This window comes from Pelophylax lessonae (genome assembly GCF_965119305.1).
Source record: "Pelophylax lessonae genome assembly, chromosome: 3".
Lineage (NCBI taxonomy): Eukaryota > Metazoa > Chordata > Amphibia > Anura > Ranidae > Pelophylax > Pelophylax lessonae.
The window spans coordinates 60,166,154-60,186,011 of NC_138770.1; positions in this window are offsets into that span (position 1 = coordinate 60,166,154).

Here is a 19,858-nt window from a genome sequence, read left to right on the forward strand (position 1 = left end):
AAACGGAGGTGCGTGATAACGAGAGCAAAGCCCTGTTCTTGGCTCGCTCTTTGGAGGAAGCTCTAGAGTGTAAGGCTGAACTAGAAAGTGTTAAACAGCTGCGTACAGAAATGGAAGAATTGGTCAGCTCCAAGGATGATGTTGTGAAAAGCGTTCAGGAGCTAGAAAAGTCTAAGCGAGCCTTAGAACAGCAAGTAGAAGAGATGAAGATTCCGTTGCAGGAACTGGAAGAGGAATTCCAGGCAACAGAGGATCTGTCCCAAAGAGGGGATAGTGTGCCTGATGCAGTTTTTAAAAGGATCAGTGTTTTGGGGTCTGTCCCGAGTGAGCCTCAGAAATGTGACGACATGTGGCTTGAATCACCCCTTTGGAATAAACCGTTCCTTCAAAAACTTCAAGCATTGGAAAATGTATCATTAGAACTTCAGCAAACAAAGGAGCTGAGTAAGAAATGTGGTGATTTCTCAGTTCAGGCTGAAAACCTAGTGGAGAAAACTAAGGCTGTTGGTGAAAACGTGAAGCAAATGAATAAGTGCCTTTCAGGGAGTGTTTCCAAAATGGAACTGGTGAAAGACGGGTGGCAGAAGTTTGATCGTGATCTTGAGATGCATTCCATGTGGAATTCAGATAGAGAAAAAGAACTAGGTGACCTTGAGCGGTCAAATAGTTCAGCAGAAAGTGCATTGAAGAAACCTGTAAAAGAATGTGTTGCAGTTCCATGCTTCTTCACTGATGCAGAGAGGAGGTCTATAATGGATACCACCCAGATCGCTGGGTTCAACTGTGTTGTTGCCTTTGACCCCTATGTTGGTGGAAGGAAAGTTGATGATGTTCTGGTTGGCTTCTTCTGTGAAGAGTTTGGCAAGAAATATAAACTGAATATCAAATCAAATAGTAGGCCTTTACTGCGACTCGCTCAGGAGGGCGAAAAGTTTAAGAAGTTGATGAGTGCAAATGCTTCAGATCTGCCTATGAATATGAAATGTTTGGTGAATGATATTGATATCTCTGGGAAAAGGAACAGGGGTCACTTTGAAGAAATGTGTGACAGCCTGTTGTCTCAATTGGAAAATCCTCTGCACAGCATCTTAGAGCAAGCAAAGCTCAAGAAGGAAGATCATTCCCTTTTACAACAAAAAGTCAATGATTGTGTACAGCTGTATGGAGAGGCAACTCAAGTCACAGAGGGATGTCAAGAGTCCCTACTTGGAACAAAGCTTAGTGAAGCAAAGGTTCTCAAAGTTTTGTGGAAAACATTTATGGATTGCAGAGAGAGGCGTCTTAAGAATGTTGAAGACATTAAGACTAGCCCAATTGAGTTGCCTATGGATCACGGTCCTCCATGGTGGATTGGACAGACGGTTATGAGGGACAAGCTGTCTGACATTTATGAGAAAGCTGTCAATGAAGATGACAGAAACGAGAAGGAGCGAAATGATGCCAAAAATGCAGTTAAAGAATGTGTATATGAGATGAGAGACAAACTGTGTGGCATTTATGAGAAATCCGTCAATGAAGATGACAAAACAGTTTCATCCGGAAGCTTGAGGATAATAGGAGGCTTATCAGTGAGTCAGCAGTGCTTGACACATGCGTGCCTGGAAATCTGTGTCCCAACCCTAGGGTTGAAACAAGAGGGGGGGGTATGTAACAGGAAGTCAGCTAAATCTGGGAATGTAGTCACAGGAAGGAGATACATTTCTACCTGACTTAGAAAGTCCATTAATTAATTTAGGGTGTTGGCTACAGAGCTAGCCAGCAGGAAGTTGAAAGGCCTTCACCTGTTCAGAATGAGGGAGTTAAGGCTCTATAATTTGTTCAGAGAAATTCCTATTGTTTGCTGCCTCCAGAAGCTGTGTCCTGAAGCCATGTGGGCTGGGAGCAGGAGGACAGTCAGCGTGTGCCTCCCGACAGGATGTGTGGGCCTGGGAGAAGACCCCCCGGAGTGATGTGTGCCCGGGACGGTAACCAAGGGTGAATACGTCTCAAAGGTGAGAAGACGAAGTGTTTCTGTGTGAAAGAAACAAAAGGACTGTGTTGCCCTGTGAAGCTATTATAAAAGGACTATTGAGTGTCCGCTGTAGGACAAGGAAGTCTGCCCGACGGTAGGTTGGAGACAGACACTTAGGCAGGTTCCAGTTGTGAGAAGGTAGCCGCCCACAGAGGCAAGGATTTATTTTGTTTTATTTTATTTTGATGTTTTTGCTGCATGCACTTGTTTGAAGAATAAACCTGTTGTTTGCAAGCACTTTTGGGCTATTTCTCTGTGAAAACGCACCCCCCAAGGAGTCATCTACGCCTACCACCGAGCTAATCCCTTACAATATATATATATATATATATATATATATATATATATATATATATATATATATATATACATTCTGTTTTGCCCTGTATTGAAATTGCAAACTGCTGCTGCTATACAGATCCTGTATATTAATAATGATAATAATAATAGTCATCATAATAATACTAAAAGTAATGTTAATAATAAAAATATCTATATTGCATGACAAAAACACCAGACAATGATAATAGTTTTTCCTAGGGAAAAAAATTAATAATCACTAAGGTATATATAAAAAAAAAAAATTAGTTTGGCAAATCCGCATGTACATTCGTTCTGTGTGAATGAGGGCAGTAAAGGATGATGTATATTATCATGGGGAATGGTGACTGAAGGCTCTGTGCCAATGCATCTTCATCAGAAGCCCATGTCACGTGTTCGCAGATCACAGTGGATACAAGAAATATTTAATTGTAAGCTCAGCTGTCAGCAGTCACTTGAGAAATATTTCCCCTTTACCTCTTATTGTATATGAAGTCTCCGGTGAGTTTTTTTTTTTTTTTTTTTAATGACAGAGTCTTTCAAAGCTGGCATGAAAAATGTAAATCACGCTGACACCAGTAAAATAACAAGTTTTTATAGCATGATTTTCATGAAGAACTAAACACGCAGCCGGCCCATCTGTCACTGCCATTGCTCAACATGGTGGGAGACGCTCAGGTTTGCTTGTTGGAAGATCAAAGACACCTTCCAGATTTCTGGGCCGGGAATGAGGAAGCCTCATCGGGATGGCTTCCTTTAAAACTGAACTGCGGGCGAACCCGCTAAATGCACTAAATGCAATTGTCTTTAGAATTTTTCCTTTAGATTTACCAAAACCATATAATATGAGGTCAAACCTATACACTTTCCATTTGTATGCAATCAGGCAGGCCTTTGCACTACATAGTTGAAGGTAAATCTAATAGAAATCTAACAGCAAAAGTTGTATAATGTGTATACAGCTTTACTTGCTGCATACACTTGCTGCTCTGGCCCTAGCATGGACATTGTGATTGGACAGTGAAGAAGCAGCAGCAGCCTGATGAGATCATTCCTCTGCTCACTCTGTCCACATATGTGAGCTGCAGCACAGCTGATTGGCTCCTGCTAATCTCCCTCCCTTTCCTTTATCCTTTGATTACATTTTTAAATAAATATTGTCTGTTTTTATTACGGTACGTACCTTATTATAGACCCAGTGATGTCATCATTAGGTCTCTGCTTCTATGGACCTCGCTACTTTGACGTTAAATACCGGGGTTATGGCTGCAGATAGCGGCCATAACCCCGGTATTTTTATAAACAGCTGGTGGTCCACTTTAACATAAGGGTGGTCCCAGCGGTGGATTCGTCGTGGGATCACCTTTATGGGTGGCGGGAGAGGTGCCTCTCCCCCTCCCGCCGCTTCCTGGTCATCTTCCCCGCTTACTGGACCCATCAGTAGCGGGAAAAACTATCCCGTCCGCTCTCCTCTCAGGCAGGAAGTTGAGTGAGGGCAAGATGGCCCCCACCCCACTCTATGGCCTTGGAGGACCAGAGAGACGTCATACGTCGCCTCCTAGCAACAGCCTTAAAGAGCCCATTTTTTTTTTATCATGAAAAAAATGCTTGTTTTTTTTTTTTTTTTTTTTTTTTTTTTAGTGTAGATGTGAGATGTGAGGTCTTTTTGACCCCAGATCTCACAATAAAGAGGACCTGTCATGCTTATTTCTATTACAAGGGATGTTTACATTTTTTGTAATAGGAATAAAAGTCATCAAAAATATATTTTTTTAAAAGGACAGTGTAAAATAAAAGATAAAATAAATAGGAAAAGAAAGAAATTAAAGCGCCCTCTCCCCGTTAGCTTGCGCGCAGGTCGCGCCCACATATGTAAACGGTGTTTAAACCACACATGTGAGGTATCGCCACGATCGTTTAGAGCGAGAGCAACAATTCTAGTCCTAGACCTCCTCTGTCACTCTAAACTGGTAACCTGTAGAAATGTTTAAAATGTCGCCTATGAAGATTTTTAAGTACCAATGTTTGTCGCCATTCTACGAGCGTGCGCAATTTTTAAGCATGACATGTTGGGTATCTGTTTACTCATAACATTATCTTTCACATTATAGAAATAAATTGGGCTAACTTTACTGTTTTCTTATTTTTTATTTCAAAAATGTATTTTTTCCAAAAAAAATTGCATTTGTAAGACCGCTGCACAAATGCGGTGTGATAAAAAATATTTCAACGATCTCCATTTTATTTTCGAAAGTCTCTGCTTAAAAAAAAGATATATATATATATATATATATATATATATAGATATATATATATATCTATATATATATATATATATAGATATATATAATGTTTGGGGGTTCTAAGTAATTTTCTAGCAAAAAAAAAATAGATTTTAGCTTGTAAACAACAAATGTCAGAAATAGAAATAGGCCCGGTCCTTAAGTGGTAATGCAATGCAGGCAGATTGTGGCTGGTGGGAGGGGCCCATAGGGTGCTATACATTGCTTCCTGAAAACATTGCAGCGCCCTGTCTCAGCATCCCTCCCAACAGATCTAAGCTGTCTTTAGGAGAAGTTATGCAAATATAAAATCTCTTGATGGTTCAGTCTGGAGTAGTGGACATTCCTAAGCAGGCTGTATTTGCATGCAGGCCGCCCTAGGTAATGCCCACATGCCATACTGAGCCTCCATGATTACAAGAACTGAAATCCAATTAATTAAAGGTGTGGGTCAGGGACAGTCAGGCTGGGGAGGAAAGTGTTAAATGATAGCGGACATCCTCTAGCCAGGAAATTAGGCGCGCTCTACCTTAATTGTTGCAGTTTCTAGTGCAGTTGCTGTCTAAATACAGAAGTGTAGAAGTTGCTACTGTAAAAAAAAAAGGGGACCATCTGACACAGTGTTTATAAACATTGTTCAGACATTAAATGGAGGGATACAAAGTAACATTGCTTATAAACATTGATTAGATGGGAGATGGAGAGATACAAAGTAAAATTGTTTATAAACATTGATTAGATGGGAGATAGAGAGATACAAAGTAACATTGTTTATAAACATTGATCAGACAGGAGATAGAGAGATACAAAGTAAAATTGTTTATAAACATTGATTAGATGGAAGATAGAGATACAAAGTAACATTGTTTATAAACATTGATCAGACAGGAGATATGGAGATACAAAGTAACATTGTTTATAAACATTGATCAGACAGGAGATGGAGAGATACAGTCCCCGTTCACACTAAGGCGACCTGTGAGGCCACCTGGTCGCCTCACAGGTCGCCGTAGGTCGCCTTCCATAGGGAAGCTGCGGACCAGTTCTAATAGGAGCGACACAAGTTGCTCCGACTTAGAAAAAGGGTCCAGAGCTTCTTTGGGGCGACCCGGAGGCGACCGCCATAGACTTCAATGTTATGAAGTCCGCGGCGGCCGCTCCGAGGCCGCGGCGCGCTGCTCGCACCGCGACCTCGGAGGTCGCCCCCCCAAGTCGGATCGCGGCAATGTGAACGGGGCCACAAAGTAACATTGTTTATAAACATTGATCAGACAGGAGATAGAGAGATACAAAGTAACATTGTTTATAAACATTGATCAGACAGGAGATAGAGAGATACAAAGTAACATTGTTTATAAACATTGATCAGACAGGAGATAGAGAGATACAAAGTAACATTGTTTATAAACATTGATCAGACAGGAGATGGAGAGATACAAAGTAACATTGTTTATAAACATTGATCAGACAGGAGATGGAGAGATACAAAGTAACATTGTTTATAAACATTGATCAGACAGGAGATGGAGAGATACAAAGTAACATTGTTTATAAATATTGATCAGACAGGAGATAGAGAGATACAAAGTAACATTGTTTATAAACATTGTTCAGACAGGAGATAGAGAGATACAAAGTAACATTGTTTATATACAATATATTACAGAATACAGAACAGAAATACAGGGGAATTATTTCAATAGGGACACTAGTTCTGGTGACAAGTTGACAACTACCGTAGGGATTCCCTTTCTCTTCTTTTGTTAGCTATGGGACAGGAAGTGAAGGGAAATCTCCCCACTGGGACACAGATGTGGAAAAAAAACCTGACAGGGGTTATGACCCTTGCTTACTCCCTTATTCCGAAAAGGAAAAATGTTTTGCTTTAGTTCTACTTTAAGTAGTGACAAAGGGGGCTATTTACTAAAGGTGGAGAGTGCAAAATCTGGTGCATCGCTGCATAGAAACCAATCAGCTTCCAGGTTCCAAGCTGAAGTTAGAAGCTGATTGGCTACCATGTACAGCTGCCCCAGATTCTGAGTGCGCCAGCTCCCCCCAAAGATATTGGTGAATAAACAGGTCTATATTACAAATGTCAGATTTGCTCCGGTCCATGGGGGGGGGGGGGGTGATGAACTAAGGTTTGGTGTGAACCCATTGGAAGCTGTCACATAGTGCGCCAATCAGCTACGGCCGCCCCGGAACACCCCGCCCCGCAGCCACACATAGCATAGGAGTGGGGATGCTGTTGACTGGATATGGTCTCATGGCCATGTTTGGTTAATGACATTGTCCAGATGTAACCAAACCATGTGCCCATATTAGCTCCTCAATGACAATGACCATCAAAAATGCCGCATTCGGTTGTACCAAGGAAGGCTTATTGGCCTACCCTGAAATGTAAGCATCTAAATGGGAATGATTTGTATTCTGTCTTCTACATCTCCGATTGTAAATGTAAACTGGTCAGCCAACGGATGCTTCTTCTTCAGCCAGGAAAGTCAGACGTTATGGTGTCTTAACAGAGAATGATCAATCACGGGTGACACATAAACTACGATTTTAATTAATCCATCACTTGGGGTCACATGCGCTTCCATCACTGTGAAGCGCCAGTCTCAGGATAACGGGCGCACACCTCCATTCTAATTCTCATTGTAATTAACTCTGCAATCTAATTCACCAGCGAAGTCTGCCCTGTCCTGATTTATCTTCCACACTGTGAATTATCCTACAAACAATGGCATTACCTCTACACCAAGAATAGAATCTGTGGCTCATTTGCCATTTATCTTAGGAAATCATTGGATTTTTACTGTGTTTATAAATGCGCAGGCATTTTGACTGGTTTTTGTACCAGAGGCACTTGAAGCTTAAAGCAGAACTTTACCCATAGCCATGTGATAAAAAATAATGTTCTTTAACTACTTCTGGACCGGAAGGATTTGCCCCCTTAATGACCAGGCCATTTTTTTGCGTTTCGGCACTGCGTTACTTTAACGGACTATTGCGCGGTCGTGCGACGCTGTACCCAAATAAAATTGATAGAGAACACACCCTGCTCCAGGTGGAAGTTCCTTCAATAATGATAGCTATGATTAAAGCTGTAGTATACTCAATGTTTTTGCTTTAACCTACAGGTAAGCCTATAATAAGGCCTATAATAAGGCTTTCCTGTAGGTACAATTAATATCTCCTAAACCTGCACAGTTTAGGAGATATTTGCCCTGCATGCAGCCACTGACACCAGTGGCGCATGCGCTCTGAAGGTCCGGCAGACCTTCAGAGTTCCTTGCTGGCTACTTGCCTGAAAGTGACTCCCGCGCACATGCGCAGGAGTGACGTCATCGCGCCTCTGGCCACTCACAGCACCGGAGCCGCCGAACCTGGTAGAGACGCCGAGGAAACATGACAGCTCCCACAGCGGTGTCCGGGCGTCCGTGTCAGGGCTTAGTTTTAAGGTAAGTATTTCATAATGAGCTAGTATGCGTGGCATACTAGCTCATTATGCCTTTGTCTTGCAGGGTTTGGTTTTTTTTTTTTTTTTTTTTTGGCAGTATATAACCACTTTAAGCAGTTAGTAGTCTGAAACGTGTCAGCTGTTTGATCTGTGCTTCTGCATGCTGTGGTATTTTTATCCTCTTTTTCAATAAATATTTGCATTGGAGTGCGGCCGTCCAGACAAATCTTTTGCTCTAATAAAATTGATGTCCTTTTTTTCGCACAAATAGAGCTTTCTTTTGGTGGTATTTGATCACCTCTGCGACTTTTTTTTTTTTTTTGCACTATAAACAAAAAAAGAGCGACAATTCTGAAAAAAGAAAACAAAAAACAATAATTTTCACATTCTAATAATAAATAAAAAATTCAGCCCAACTGTATAAAATAATAATAGAAAGCTGCTATGCAATAAAGGATCAATAAACCAAAAGTCCCAATAACAAATATATAACAAAAAGTGCAGCGCTGTCAAATATGGATTATGAAGATGATATCGAGGAGAGCAGTCCACAGGTGCAAATTATGGTGAAGCATGCACAAGATATAAACATTCAGTGCTCTTCAATGTGCTGGTAATCCTCCACTCAGTCTCATTAGCCTCTCACCTCTCACTTAGCCCCTGTGTCACCAGACGGGCTAGTAAGACATAAACTTTCTCCAGGTATATCACAGGTCCAGAGGAAAACAAAAGTCCGCAATGGATGGCGGGTGATTTCACCAGCCCCTCCACCTTCGCACGCGTTACGTCTCATGGTGCGGGACTTCATTAGCTATTGGTAAGGGAGAAGATGAGTGACTATATGTAGCCCTGTCCTTCTCCCTTACCAATAGCTGATGAAGTCCCGCACCATGGGACGTAACGCGTGCGAACGCCATCCATTGCGGTCGAGACCGCTGTGTGTAATACGATCTGCTCATCACATGCACTTGTATAGTGCTTTACAAGGTATTTTTATGATTTTATGCTATGTTCAATAAAGTAATTTATTGCGGTAATGCACTATGTCCGGACCTTTGTTTTCCTATGGACCTGTGACCCGCTTTTTGGACCTGTGATCTGTTACCTGTGAGCCTTATTTTCTGATGAAGAGGAATACTGATCTGATCTATATTGGTGATATACCTGGAGAAAGTTTATGTCTTACTAGCCCGTCTGGGGCTAAGTGTGAGGTGAGAGGCTAATGAGACTGGGTGGAGGATTACCAGCACATTGAAGAGCACTGAATGTTTATATCTTGTGCATGCTTTACCATAATTTGCACCTGTGGACTGCTCTCCTCGATATCATCTTCATAATCCATTTTTGACAGCGCTGCACTTTTTGTTATAAATTTTCACATTCTGCTATATAACATTTAAAAAAAATTTAAAAAGCAAATTTCTCTTACGTCCTCCGACAGTCGCCGCCTCCTCTAAGTCATCACTATTGGGTATTGACTTCCTATCCGTAGGAATAGCTAGGCATATAGACTTAGTCAAAAGACAAAAGGCATTAGCATATACACACCCCTGGGGGCTGTCCCACTGGTCAATACCCCCCCTGCATCACCACTCCCAACTCAGTTTTACTTTGCCTAGCATCAGGAATAGTCAGGCTTACCTTGTGCTGGGGCTTCAGTCTCAGCCTTCCTAATCTTTTATTTGATTTTCTTTGAAAATGTCAGTTTTTTCTTTTACTTTACTAGCTGTTTATTTTGTCAGCTTCTAGTGTTAGTCTTCTCTTCGGATGAAGATGGATCATGCGGTGCTGGGATTCGGACTGACCGCCCTGGTTTTTCCAGGGCATTGAGGGTCAGATGGACCCCCAGCCCGCCATCGAGCGTTCAGCTATGGTTTGCCCATCCCTGCTATGGGTGACCCATCCCTGTTCGCTGCAGGGATGCAGCCGTGAGGTGGCTACCTCACAGGACTCGTCTGCGGTGCTGCAGCGTCATGTCCCTGGCTCACGGCACTCCCTGTCAGATGAGGACAGAGGTTTATCCGTGCATAGAGGCTCCCCCACACCATCGGGTACAGGTAAGTACTTTTCTGTGTGGGGCCTCTGTCTGGGGTGGCAGTCTGTAATGCTGTGTGTCCCCATGTCTGTGCCTGTGTGACTCCCTGTGCGATCCCTTCAGGGTTCGCTTGTGCAGATTTGTATGTTTGCCGGGGGTCCCTGTCCCTGTGTCACCTTGGGTACATGTTCGGGGGTGCAGACATCTGTGATTGTGCGGTGACCGCTGCGGGAAAGATTTGCGCGGTCCGCCATATTTACTGTGGGCACATGTGTATAGCTCCTCTGGGGCGATTATACAGGTCATTTTGGCGCCAACCGCCGCCATTTTGTGGGCGGTGGAACGATCGGTCCGACCGCATGTCGGCGGCCATTTTGGCGTAGCCTCCAATGCATTCCTATGGGGCAGCCATTTTCCCGAGGTCTGACTTATAGTCCAGCCCTCTCCAGCAGCACTTCCTTTCTCCATCAGCAGCAAGGACACTGGCAGCAACGCTCTGCGGGCTCTGCAGGTTATCACTCTCATACTTCCCTCTGTATATTGCTTCTGGCTCAGTTTTCTTTTCTCCTTTGGGGGTCTTTCATAGCTGTGACAGTAGCAGTGGGCTGCGCACTCCGCAACGCTATTTAAGGGGACAGTACACTGTTTTTTGCACTGTAGTTTGTTTTTTGATAACTTGAGCCATGGATTCTCAGGAAAGCAAGTTTCCTCCAGCTTTAGTGGGGGGCCCCAGTTCTCCTGTGGCCCCGCTGCGACCTGATCTGGCTGCTGTAGTTGCGACTTTGATGGCAAATATGGAAATGCTGATGTCTGAACGGGCTGGAAGAAAGAGGCCCAGGTTGTCTCTCTCTTCTGATTCAGATGGGGATATGGCTGCTGCGAGCGTGCCCTTTTTAGGGTCCCGCTCATCCTTAGACCCCCCGGGGTCTGAGGGGGAGGCTGAACTGGAGGGTGTGGATACATCCTCCCCAGGGTCACCTGAAGAACGGGCGACCATGGATGAGTTAAATGTTTTTGTTAAAGAAACCTTGCATTTAGAGGATGAGCCCTGTCCTCCAGGCGTTGTGTCCTCGTTTGGGACACACAGGACCCGCAAGTCTGCGCAGGTTTTTCCCTGCCCAGCTGAATTTCATTACACTGTTAATGAAATGTGGCGCACGTTAAAACGTCCATTCCTGGTACCTAGTCGGTTCAAATTGCTTTATCCTTTTGCGCCGGCTACGGAATCGCGATGGTGTGTGCCTCCACAGGTGGACCACACTGTGGCTGTGTTGAACAAGGCTACCTTGGTTCCTACTGAGGGTACCCCGGTTTTCCGGGATCCCACAGACCGGCGGTTGGAGTCTCTGGCCCGCCATTCCTATACGGTGGCGGGTTAGTTGCTCAAACCCGTTTTCGCGTCCGTTCTGGTGGCTCAGCCGGTGGCTGATTGGACTAAGATGCTTAGAAGCAATCTCGTGTCTGATGACGTGCCGCCTGCCCGACTGGAAATGGTGGATCAGATCCACCAAGGAGTCATGTATTTGTGTGATGCAGCCTTAAATGAGGCCCCCTTGGTGGCTCGCCTCTCTAGTGTCGCGGTACTTAACCGGCGACTGATATGGCTGAAGAGCTGGTCGGCCGACCAGTCCTCACGGAAAACAGTTGCTGATTTTCCATATGCTGGTTCTCGCCTTTTTGGCGAGGCGTTGGACACCCTGGTAAAAGGCGTCACGGGGGGCAAGAGCACTATGCTGCCCCAGAACCCGAAGAACAAGTCTTCCGAGGCAAGCAGGGTTTTGCGCCTAGATCCAATCAGGGGTCCTTTCGTGCCTTTCGGAACCAATCCAAGGGCAAGCCCTTCAAGGCCCAGGGCAACCAGAAGAAACCCTGGGCGGGTAAGCAGAAGGCCGGCAATGCCGGCTCGGCGGGACAATCGCCTCTGCCTGAAGGGGCGCCCTCACCCATTTCAGGGGTGGGGGGACGTTTGCGCGGTTTCCTCCAGCCTTGGCTGCTCCGGATTTCGGACAGGTGGGTCCAGGAAATCGTTTGATCAGGTTACAAGATCGAATTCCTTTCCAGGCCGGCGGACAGATTCTTTCCCTCCAATCTCCATCTTCTTCCGGGGCGTCTGCAGGACTTGCATCAAGCGGTGCAGGACCTGCATGCTCAGGGGGTGGTTGTCCCAGTGCCTCATCGGGACAGGTTTCGGGGGTTTTATTCGAATCTGTTCACTGTGCCCAGGAAGGAGGGCAAAGTGCGTCCTATTCTGGACCTGAAAGCACTGAACCGCTTGGTGCGTGTTCGGAAGTTTAGAATGGAGTCCCTCCGTTCGGTGGTGGCCTCCTTGAGTGCAGGAGAATTCCTGGCTTCGATAGATCTGAAGGATGCGTACCTGCACATCCCCATTTTCGAGGGTCATCAGCGGTACCTTCGGTTCGCTATCGCAGAGGACCACTACCAGTTTGTGGCGTTACCGTTCGGTCTCGCTTCGGCACCCAGGGTGTTTACCAAGGTGTTGGCACCGGTCCTGGGCCTGCTGCGGGCCCAGGGCATTGCGGTCCTGAGGTACCTGGACGATCTGCTTCTGAGATCGCGTGCCAGTCAGGACCTTGTGCGCGATCTGTCCATCACGGTACAGACGCTCCAGGAGTTCAGATGGACCATCAACGTTCAAAAATCAACATTGTCTCCGTCGCTTCGCCTTCCCTATCTGGGAATGGTTCTGGACTCTGCTCAGGCAAAGGTATTCTTGCCGGAGGACAAGCTCCAGGCTATGCGGGACGAACTCAGGTCCCTCAGGGACAATCCGTCCTCGTCACTCAGGACCTGCATGCGGGGCCTGGGGTTGATGGTGTCGGCCTTCGAGGCGATTCCCTTTGCCCAGTTCCACACGCGGGCTCTCCAGACGGAGATCCTGGCCAGGTGGGACAGACTTCCTCAGTCCTTGGATCTGGATGTCTCCTTGAGTCGCCAGACCAGAATAAGATTAAGTCCCCGTCGGTGGCGGAAGGCAAGTCCTTCCGCCCGTTGGTGTGGACAGTGGTTACCACGGACGCCAGCCTGTCGGGCTGGGGTGTAGTCCAGGGCAACCTGTCTGCCCAGGGCACTTGGTCGGAGGAGGAATCCTCCCTCCCAATAAATGTGCTGGAACTACGAGCGATAAAACTCTGTCTATTCCAGTGGTCGGACCGTCTCCAGGGCCTGCCTGTTCGCGTACAGACGGACAATGCTACCGCGGTGGCTTACATCAATCACCAGGGGGGCACCAGGAGTGCTCGAGCGGCCCGGGAGGTGACCGATATTCTGTCTTGGGCCGAGACTCATGTCCCGGCGATCTCGGCAGTTCACATTCCGGGTGTGGAAAATTGGCAGGCCGACTATCTGAGCCGCCAAACCCTGGACCAGGGGGAATGGTCCCTACACCCGGAGGTCTTTCAGATGCTGTGTGCGAGGTGGGGATCCCCGGATGTGGATCTGTTCGCGTCCCGGCTAAATCGAAAGGTAGAAAGTTTCGTGGCAAGAACGCGCGATCCGTTGGCGGACGCCTCGGATGCGTTGGTGGCCCCTTGGCATCAGTATCGTCTGATGTACGCCTTTCCTCCGATTCAGTTACTATCCCGGTTCCTTTGCAGATTGGCCTCGGAACTGCACATGGTGATTCCGGTGGCACCGGACTGGCCACGCCGGTCCTGGTACGCCGACGTTGTTCACCTGGCGGTGGCGCCTTCGTGGCGTCTGCCTCTGCGGGAAGATCTCCTGTCTCAAGGTCCGATCTTCCATCCTGCTTTACAGTCGCTGGCTTTAACGGCCTGGCTGTTGAGACCCAGGTCTTGAAGGACAAGGGTCTATCCCTTGAGGTAATCCGTACCCTGATCAAGGCTAGGAAATCCTCCTCTGGTAAGATCTATTACCGTACTTGGAAAGCCTATTTCACCTGGTGTGAGTCCAGGGGGTTCTCCCCTCGTTCTTACTCGGTGTCGAGAATCTCGGCTTTCCTCCAGTCTGGAGTGGATCAGCGCCTGGCGCTGGCCACGATAAAGGGCCAGGTGTCCGCACTGGCTGTCCTTTTCCAACGCCCTGTGGCGTCTCATTCCTTGGTGCGCACCTTCATTCAAGGTGTGCGACATTTGGCTCCCCCCAGGAAGGAGCCTTTACCTCAGTGGGACTTGAACTTGGTTCTGTCCGCGTTGCAGCGTGCTCCCTTTAAAAATATCAGGGAGATATCGTTGCCTCTGCTGTCGAAAAAGGTTGCTTTTCTGGTGGCGATCACTTCGGCTCGCAGAGTGTCGGAGCTGGCGGCGTTGTCTTGCCGCTCCCCTTATTTGATAATTCACAAGGATAAGGTGGTTTTGCGACCACCCCCATCCTTTCTTCCAAAGGTGATCTCTGAATTTCACCTTAATGAGGACATTGTCCTGCCTTCGCTTTGTATGAAGCCTAAGCATCCAAAGGAGATTGCATTGCATTCCTTGGATGTTGTCAGGGCGACCAGGGTTTACCTGTCGTCTACGGAATCCTTTCGGAAGACGGATTCTCTCTTTGTCCTTCCTGAGGGACCTCGGAAGGGCATGGCTGCATCTGCAGTGACTATTGCCAAATGGATCAGACAGACCATTGAGCAGGCTTACGCTTTGAAGGAACGGGTTCCGCCCTTCCCTGTTAAGGCGCACTCTACCAGGTCTTTGAGTACTTCCTGGGCCTGTTGGCATCGGGCCTCGGTGGCCCAGGTGTGCAAGGCGGCGACTTGGTTGTCGGTGCACACTTTTTCCAAGTTCTACAAAGTAGACGTTCTGGCATCAGCTGATGCTTCTTTTGGCCGCAAAGTTCTCAGTGCGGCTGTGCCATGATGGACCCTTGAATTTTTCTCTGGGTCCCTGGCTGTTGGCATTTGCTTTCCTGGGCTGTTGCTCCTGTTGAGCATTGTTTTTTCTGTTGCCCAGTTGGTTCTTACGGTGCATTTAAGATTCCTTTCCCTGATGTGGGTACTGCGTTGCCTTTTCTACGGTTGCGTCTCCCACCCCTCATGTCTATACTGCTTTGGGACATCCCAATAGTGATGACTTAGAGGAGGCGGCGACTGTCAGAGGACGTAAGAGAAAACGGAATTTTTGTAAAATCTTACCTGTAAAATTCCTTTCTCTGAGTCCTCCGATAGTCGCCGCCCCCGCGACTAATTTTGGTTACAAAAAACACACTAGGGCTTATTTTCAGGGGATGTCTTATATATTTACGGTATGTACAGTGACAATCTTAAAGTGGTTATAACCCTTAAAGAAAAGAAAAAAAACCCTGATCCTTTAAGCATGATAGACAGCACAGTCCTTGTGCTGTGTCATTTACCCCTCTCTAGTTTTTAAAAAAAACCTGGAATAAAACAATTAAATATTTTTTAAAAAGTTTTTGTGTCCCCTGTCTTCTCTTCTCCTATCCCCCTGTCAGCTTAGGAGTCAGCATTATGACATTCTGTAATCCTAAAAATAAACCTTGGTTAAAGTCATTGTAAAATTATGTAATCTGTTTTGTTAAAAGATTATGTAATATCCAGTGAGTCTACATTTGTAAGCGGCGCTGTAAATAAGGTATTTTCCACAAACAAGTTAGAAAAGGAAACACACTGCACATTATATAATCTTTTTACAAAACAGATTACATGTTTTTACATGGATTTTAACTAGGGCTTATTTTTGGGGTAGGGCTTATATTGCAGCTATCCCCAAAAATTACGCTAGGTCTTATTTTCGGGGTAGGGCTTTTTTTCGGGGAAACAGGGTATATGGGTATGATTCTTGCGCTCTCGGTAGATTCTTGAATGTATATGCCCTTAATGCTGCTTGTACCGTTACTGGTGACCACACAGTTAAATAAAAATAATAGGGGGGGGATACCACGCTTCAGGGATGGTTAATGTAATAGCATGATTAGTGAAATATATATCAGTAAATATTCAAACGGTGTATAAATCAAATATAAAGTACATAAACTTATTAACTCCCTTAGCGGTATCCCCGAGCGTGACTCAGGGTGGTTTTTACATGCTACTATCGGTATCCCCGAGTCACGCTCGGGGTAGATGTGCAGAGCCTGCAGCGGGGTTCCTTACCTTCTCCCGGCGATCCAGTGATGATCTCCCATTGCTGTGATCGCCGCCGAGATCCCCGCCGATCGTCCGTCGGTCTGATGACTTCCTGGTTCCGTTCCCTGCAGCAGCAATGGTGCATGGGAGCGGAACTGGGAGGGAAATTCAAAAGTTACACAAAACACACACACATAAAAAGGAGGTGATACAATGTAATCTGAAATTATATAATATATATATATATAATATAAATGTATTATATATAATTTCAGATTACATTGTATCACCTCCTTTATATATATATATATATATATATATATATATATATATATATATATATATATTATGTATTATATATTATATATTATATTATATAATAAAATTATATTATTGATTAGATTATAATTCATGCGTTTGTGTTTCAAATTTATCACATCTGGGATGTCTACTAGAGTCTTGTTTTGGTCAGGTTTAAGTCAGTAATTACTAAGAATTGTAGGCCTATAATACATAACGCCAAATTTCCATGCAAAAAATTTTACCGCTTTTCGTACATAATTCCTGACATAATCATACCGCCAGGGAGGTTAAAAAAACAACTAGTCTAAAATTAAATCTTTGTCATATATATCCAAATCATATAAACAAATTTTCTAAAAATAATTAATGAATAAATATCTTGATCAATATTAATTAATAAAGTGCTTATGGTGATTGTATATTATTCAAAAAATATTCAAGTGATATCCGTGTTATATTAAAGTGCTCTGTGCCAATTATTACAGTGTCCCAATCTTTTCTCCAATATTAAATCAATAAAATTAATAAAAAAATTATAATCATAAAATTCATATATCGTGTTCAAGTGTCCAATCAAAAAACTCAAGCTTCCTCTTCTGTGAATTAAAATGAACTTCCTTCCACCTTTACACCTTGTGAGACAAAGTGCTCTTCAGTGCTCATCACCTCTAGGAGTGCTAACCGCTCACCTTAATGCTATTAGCAATGCGCTTTTAGATCTAATATCAGATCTGATCCTCTATCCTCTCTTCTCCTAGGCTTGTTAGATCAAGTATGGGGGTGTGTGCTGGTATGTTCCTCCTTTCCAGGATCTCGCTCAGGCTAATGCCCCCCGGTGCCTCCTCGTATCTCAAAGTAATAGGGCCAACATTGTGTAGTATTTCACAAATTTTATTGACAAAAACAAGTAACAACAACAGTTTAATTCGTTGTTTTCGGCTTGTATGCCACGGGACTTCTCCTCCGTGTCCCGTAACGTCACTTCCGGTGCTCGGTCTGCCCTACATGTTACGTCACGCTATCACGTGACTTCTTCAGGGGTTGCAAATAGCAAACCTATAAGGCATTCTCTGAATGGAAGCCTTTCGGAGCGAGCAATCCCCTGTGCTCAGTGTTTAGAGGCGAAGGCGCTTGAGGAGAACCCAGCTAATCACTATTATCACTATATATAGCGTGGGCTAGGAGCTGCTGATAGAGGGGTTCAATCGGACGCTCCTATACCAGGCCTGGGGCCCCACAGTTCAGCAGGGGGCCTTAAGGCACAAAGGTGGTATTCTTTAAATCCCTTTGAGTAAAAATACATTATTCCCACAGGCAGTGGCTCCCAGCAAATAAATAAAAGTTCACTGGGCCCTAACAGTTCAGCAGTAGGGACCAGGAACAGAGTCAGGACTATTTAGTCATTTTAGGGAGCAGAGGAGATGGAGCAATCCTCCATGCCAAATGCCCATGCAATTCACTGGGGCAAGCTGTAACTTTATTTTAATTGTTGGGAGCTACAACATGGAGGCCTGGTCTTTAGTTTTGGCTTCTGCTGCCCTAAGACTTTCACACAAACCAATTATTGTACACTCTTTGGTATTTTTTTTTTACCAAAGACATGTAGCAGAATACATTTTGGCCTGAATTTATGAAGAAATTGGATTTTGTAAAAAAAATAAATAAATTTGTTGGATATGTTTTATAGCAGAAAGTAAGAAATATATTTTATTTATTTTTTTTTCAAAATTTTCGGTCTTTTTTCGTTTATATAATAAAAATACAAAACCCAGTGGTGATCAAATACCACCAAAACAAATCTTTATTTGTAATTATAAGCCAAAAAAGATCTGGCGCCAAAGTTTATCAGTGGTTGTAAGCCAATATTAGAGGAGTTTTATATGCGATATGTAGTCACTGCTAATTAACTGTAGGTGTATCCAGCATCAGCATCAATAAACAAATATAAATCAGTGCAGATCTTTTCTCACCTAGTTCATAAAGTGCAATACCTTGTTATATACATCTAAAGTGCTAGTGCAATAATAATATATAATCACATTTATCTCAAATAACATAAATATGTGCAATACAAAATAATAATCATGTAAAAAACAAATTAAGTAATCAATATTTGTAAATATGAGATGTGACATATGAGATATATATTTACAAATATTGATTACTTCATTTGTTTTTTACATAATTATTATGTTGTACTGCACATAATTATTTTATTTTAGATAAATGTGATTATATATTATTATTGCACTAGCACTTTAGATGTATGAAAAAAGGTATTGCCCTTTATGAACTAGGGAAGGGTAGATCTGCGCTGATTTATATTTGTTGTTTATTAAATCTTTAGTAGTGTTGGAAAAAAAATGATAAAAATTTAATTTGGATACAGTGTTGCATTACTGCGCAATTACCAGTTAAAGTAGCGCATTGCAGAATAGCAAAAAATTCCCTGGTCATGAAGGGTGTTCTGTTCCCGCTACACATTTCCCTGTGTGTAGCTCGACATGCAGCTAAACCCTCCCATTCTGTAATTCCCAAGCCAGACTGAGTGTTGTTTTGAAGCTTTATTAACAAAACAGGGTTGGGTGAAACTATTAAGAAAAAACAAATGCGGATACAGTGGGTACGGAAAGTATTCAGACCCCCTTAAATTTTTCACTCTTTGTTATATTGCAGCCATTTGCTAAAATCATTTAGGTTCATTCTTCTTCCTCATGAATGTACACATAGCACCCCATACTGACAGAAAAACACAGAATTGTTGACATTGTTGCAGATTTATTAAAAAAGAAAAACTGAAATATCACATGGTCCTAAGTATTCAGACCCTTTGCTGTGACACTCATATATTTAACTCAGGTGCTTTCCATTTCTTCTGATCATCCTTGAGATGGTTCTACACCTTCATTTGAGTCCAGCTGTGTTTGATTATACTGATTGGACTTGATTAGGAAAGCCACACACCTGTCTATATAAGACCTTCCAGATCACAATGCATGTCAGAGCAAATGAGAATCATGAGGTCAAAGGAACTGCCTGAAGAGCTCAGAGACAGAATTGTGGCAAGGCACAGATCTGGCCAAGGTTACAAAAAGATTTCTGCTGCACTTAAGGTTCCTAAGAGCACAGTGGCCTCCATAATCCTCAAATGGAAGACGTTTGGGACGACCAGAACCCTTCCTAGAGCTGGCCGTCCGGCCAAACTGAGCTATCGGGGGAGAAGAGCCTTGGTGAGAGAGGTAAAGAAGAACCCAAAGATCACTGTGGCTGAGCTCCAGAGATGCAGTCAGGAGATGGGAGAAAGTTGTAGAAAGTCAACCATCACTGCAGCCCTCCACCAGTCAGGGCTTTATGGCAGAGTGGCCCGACGGAAGCCTCTCCTCAGTGTAAG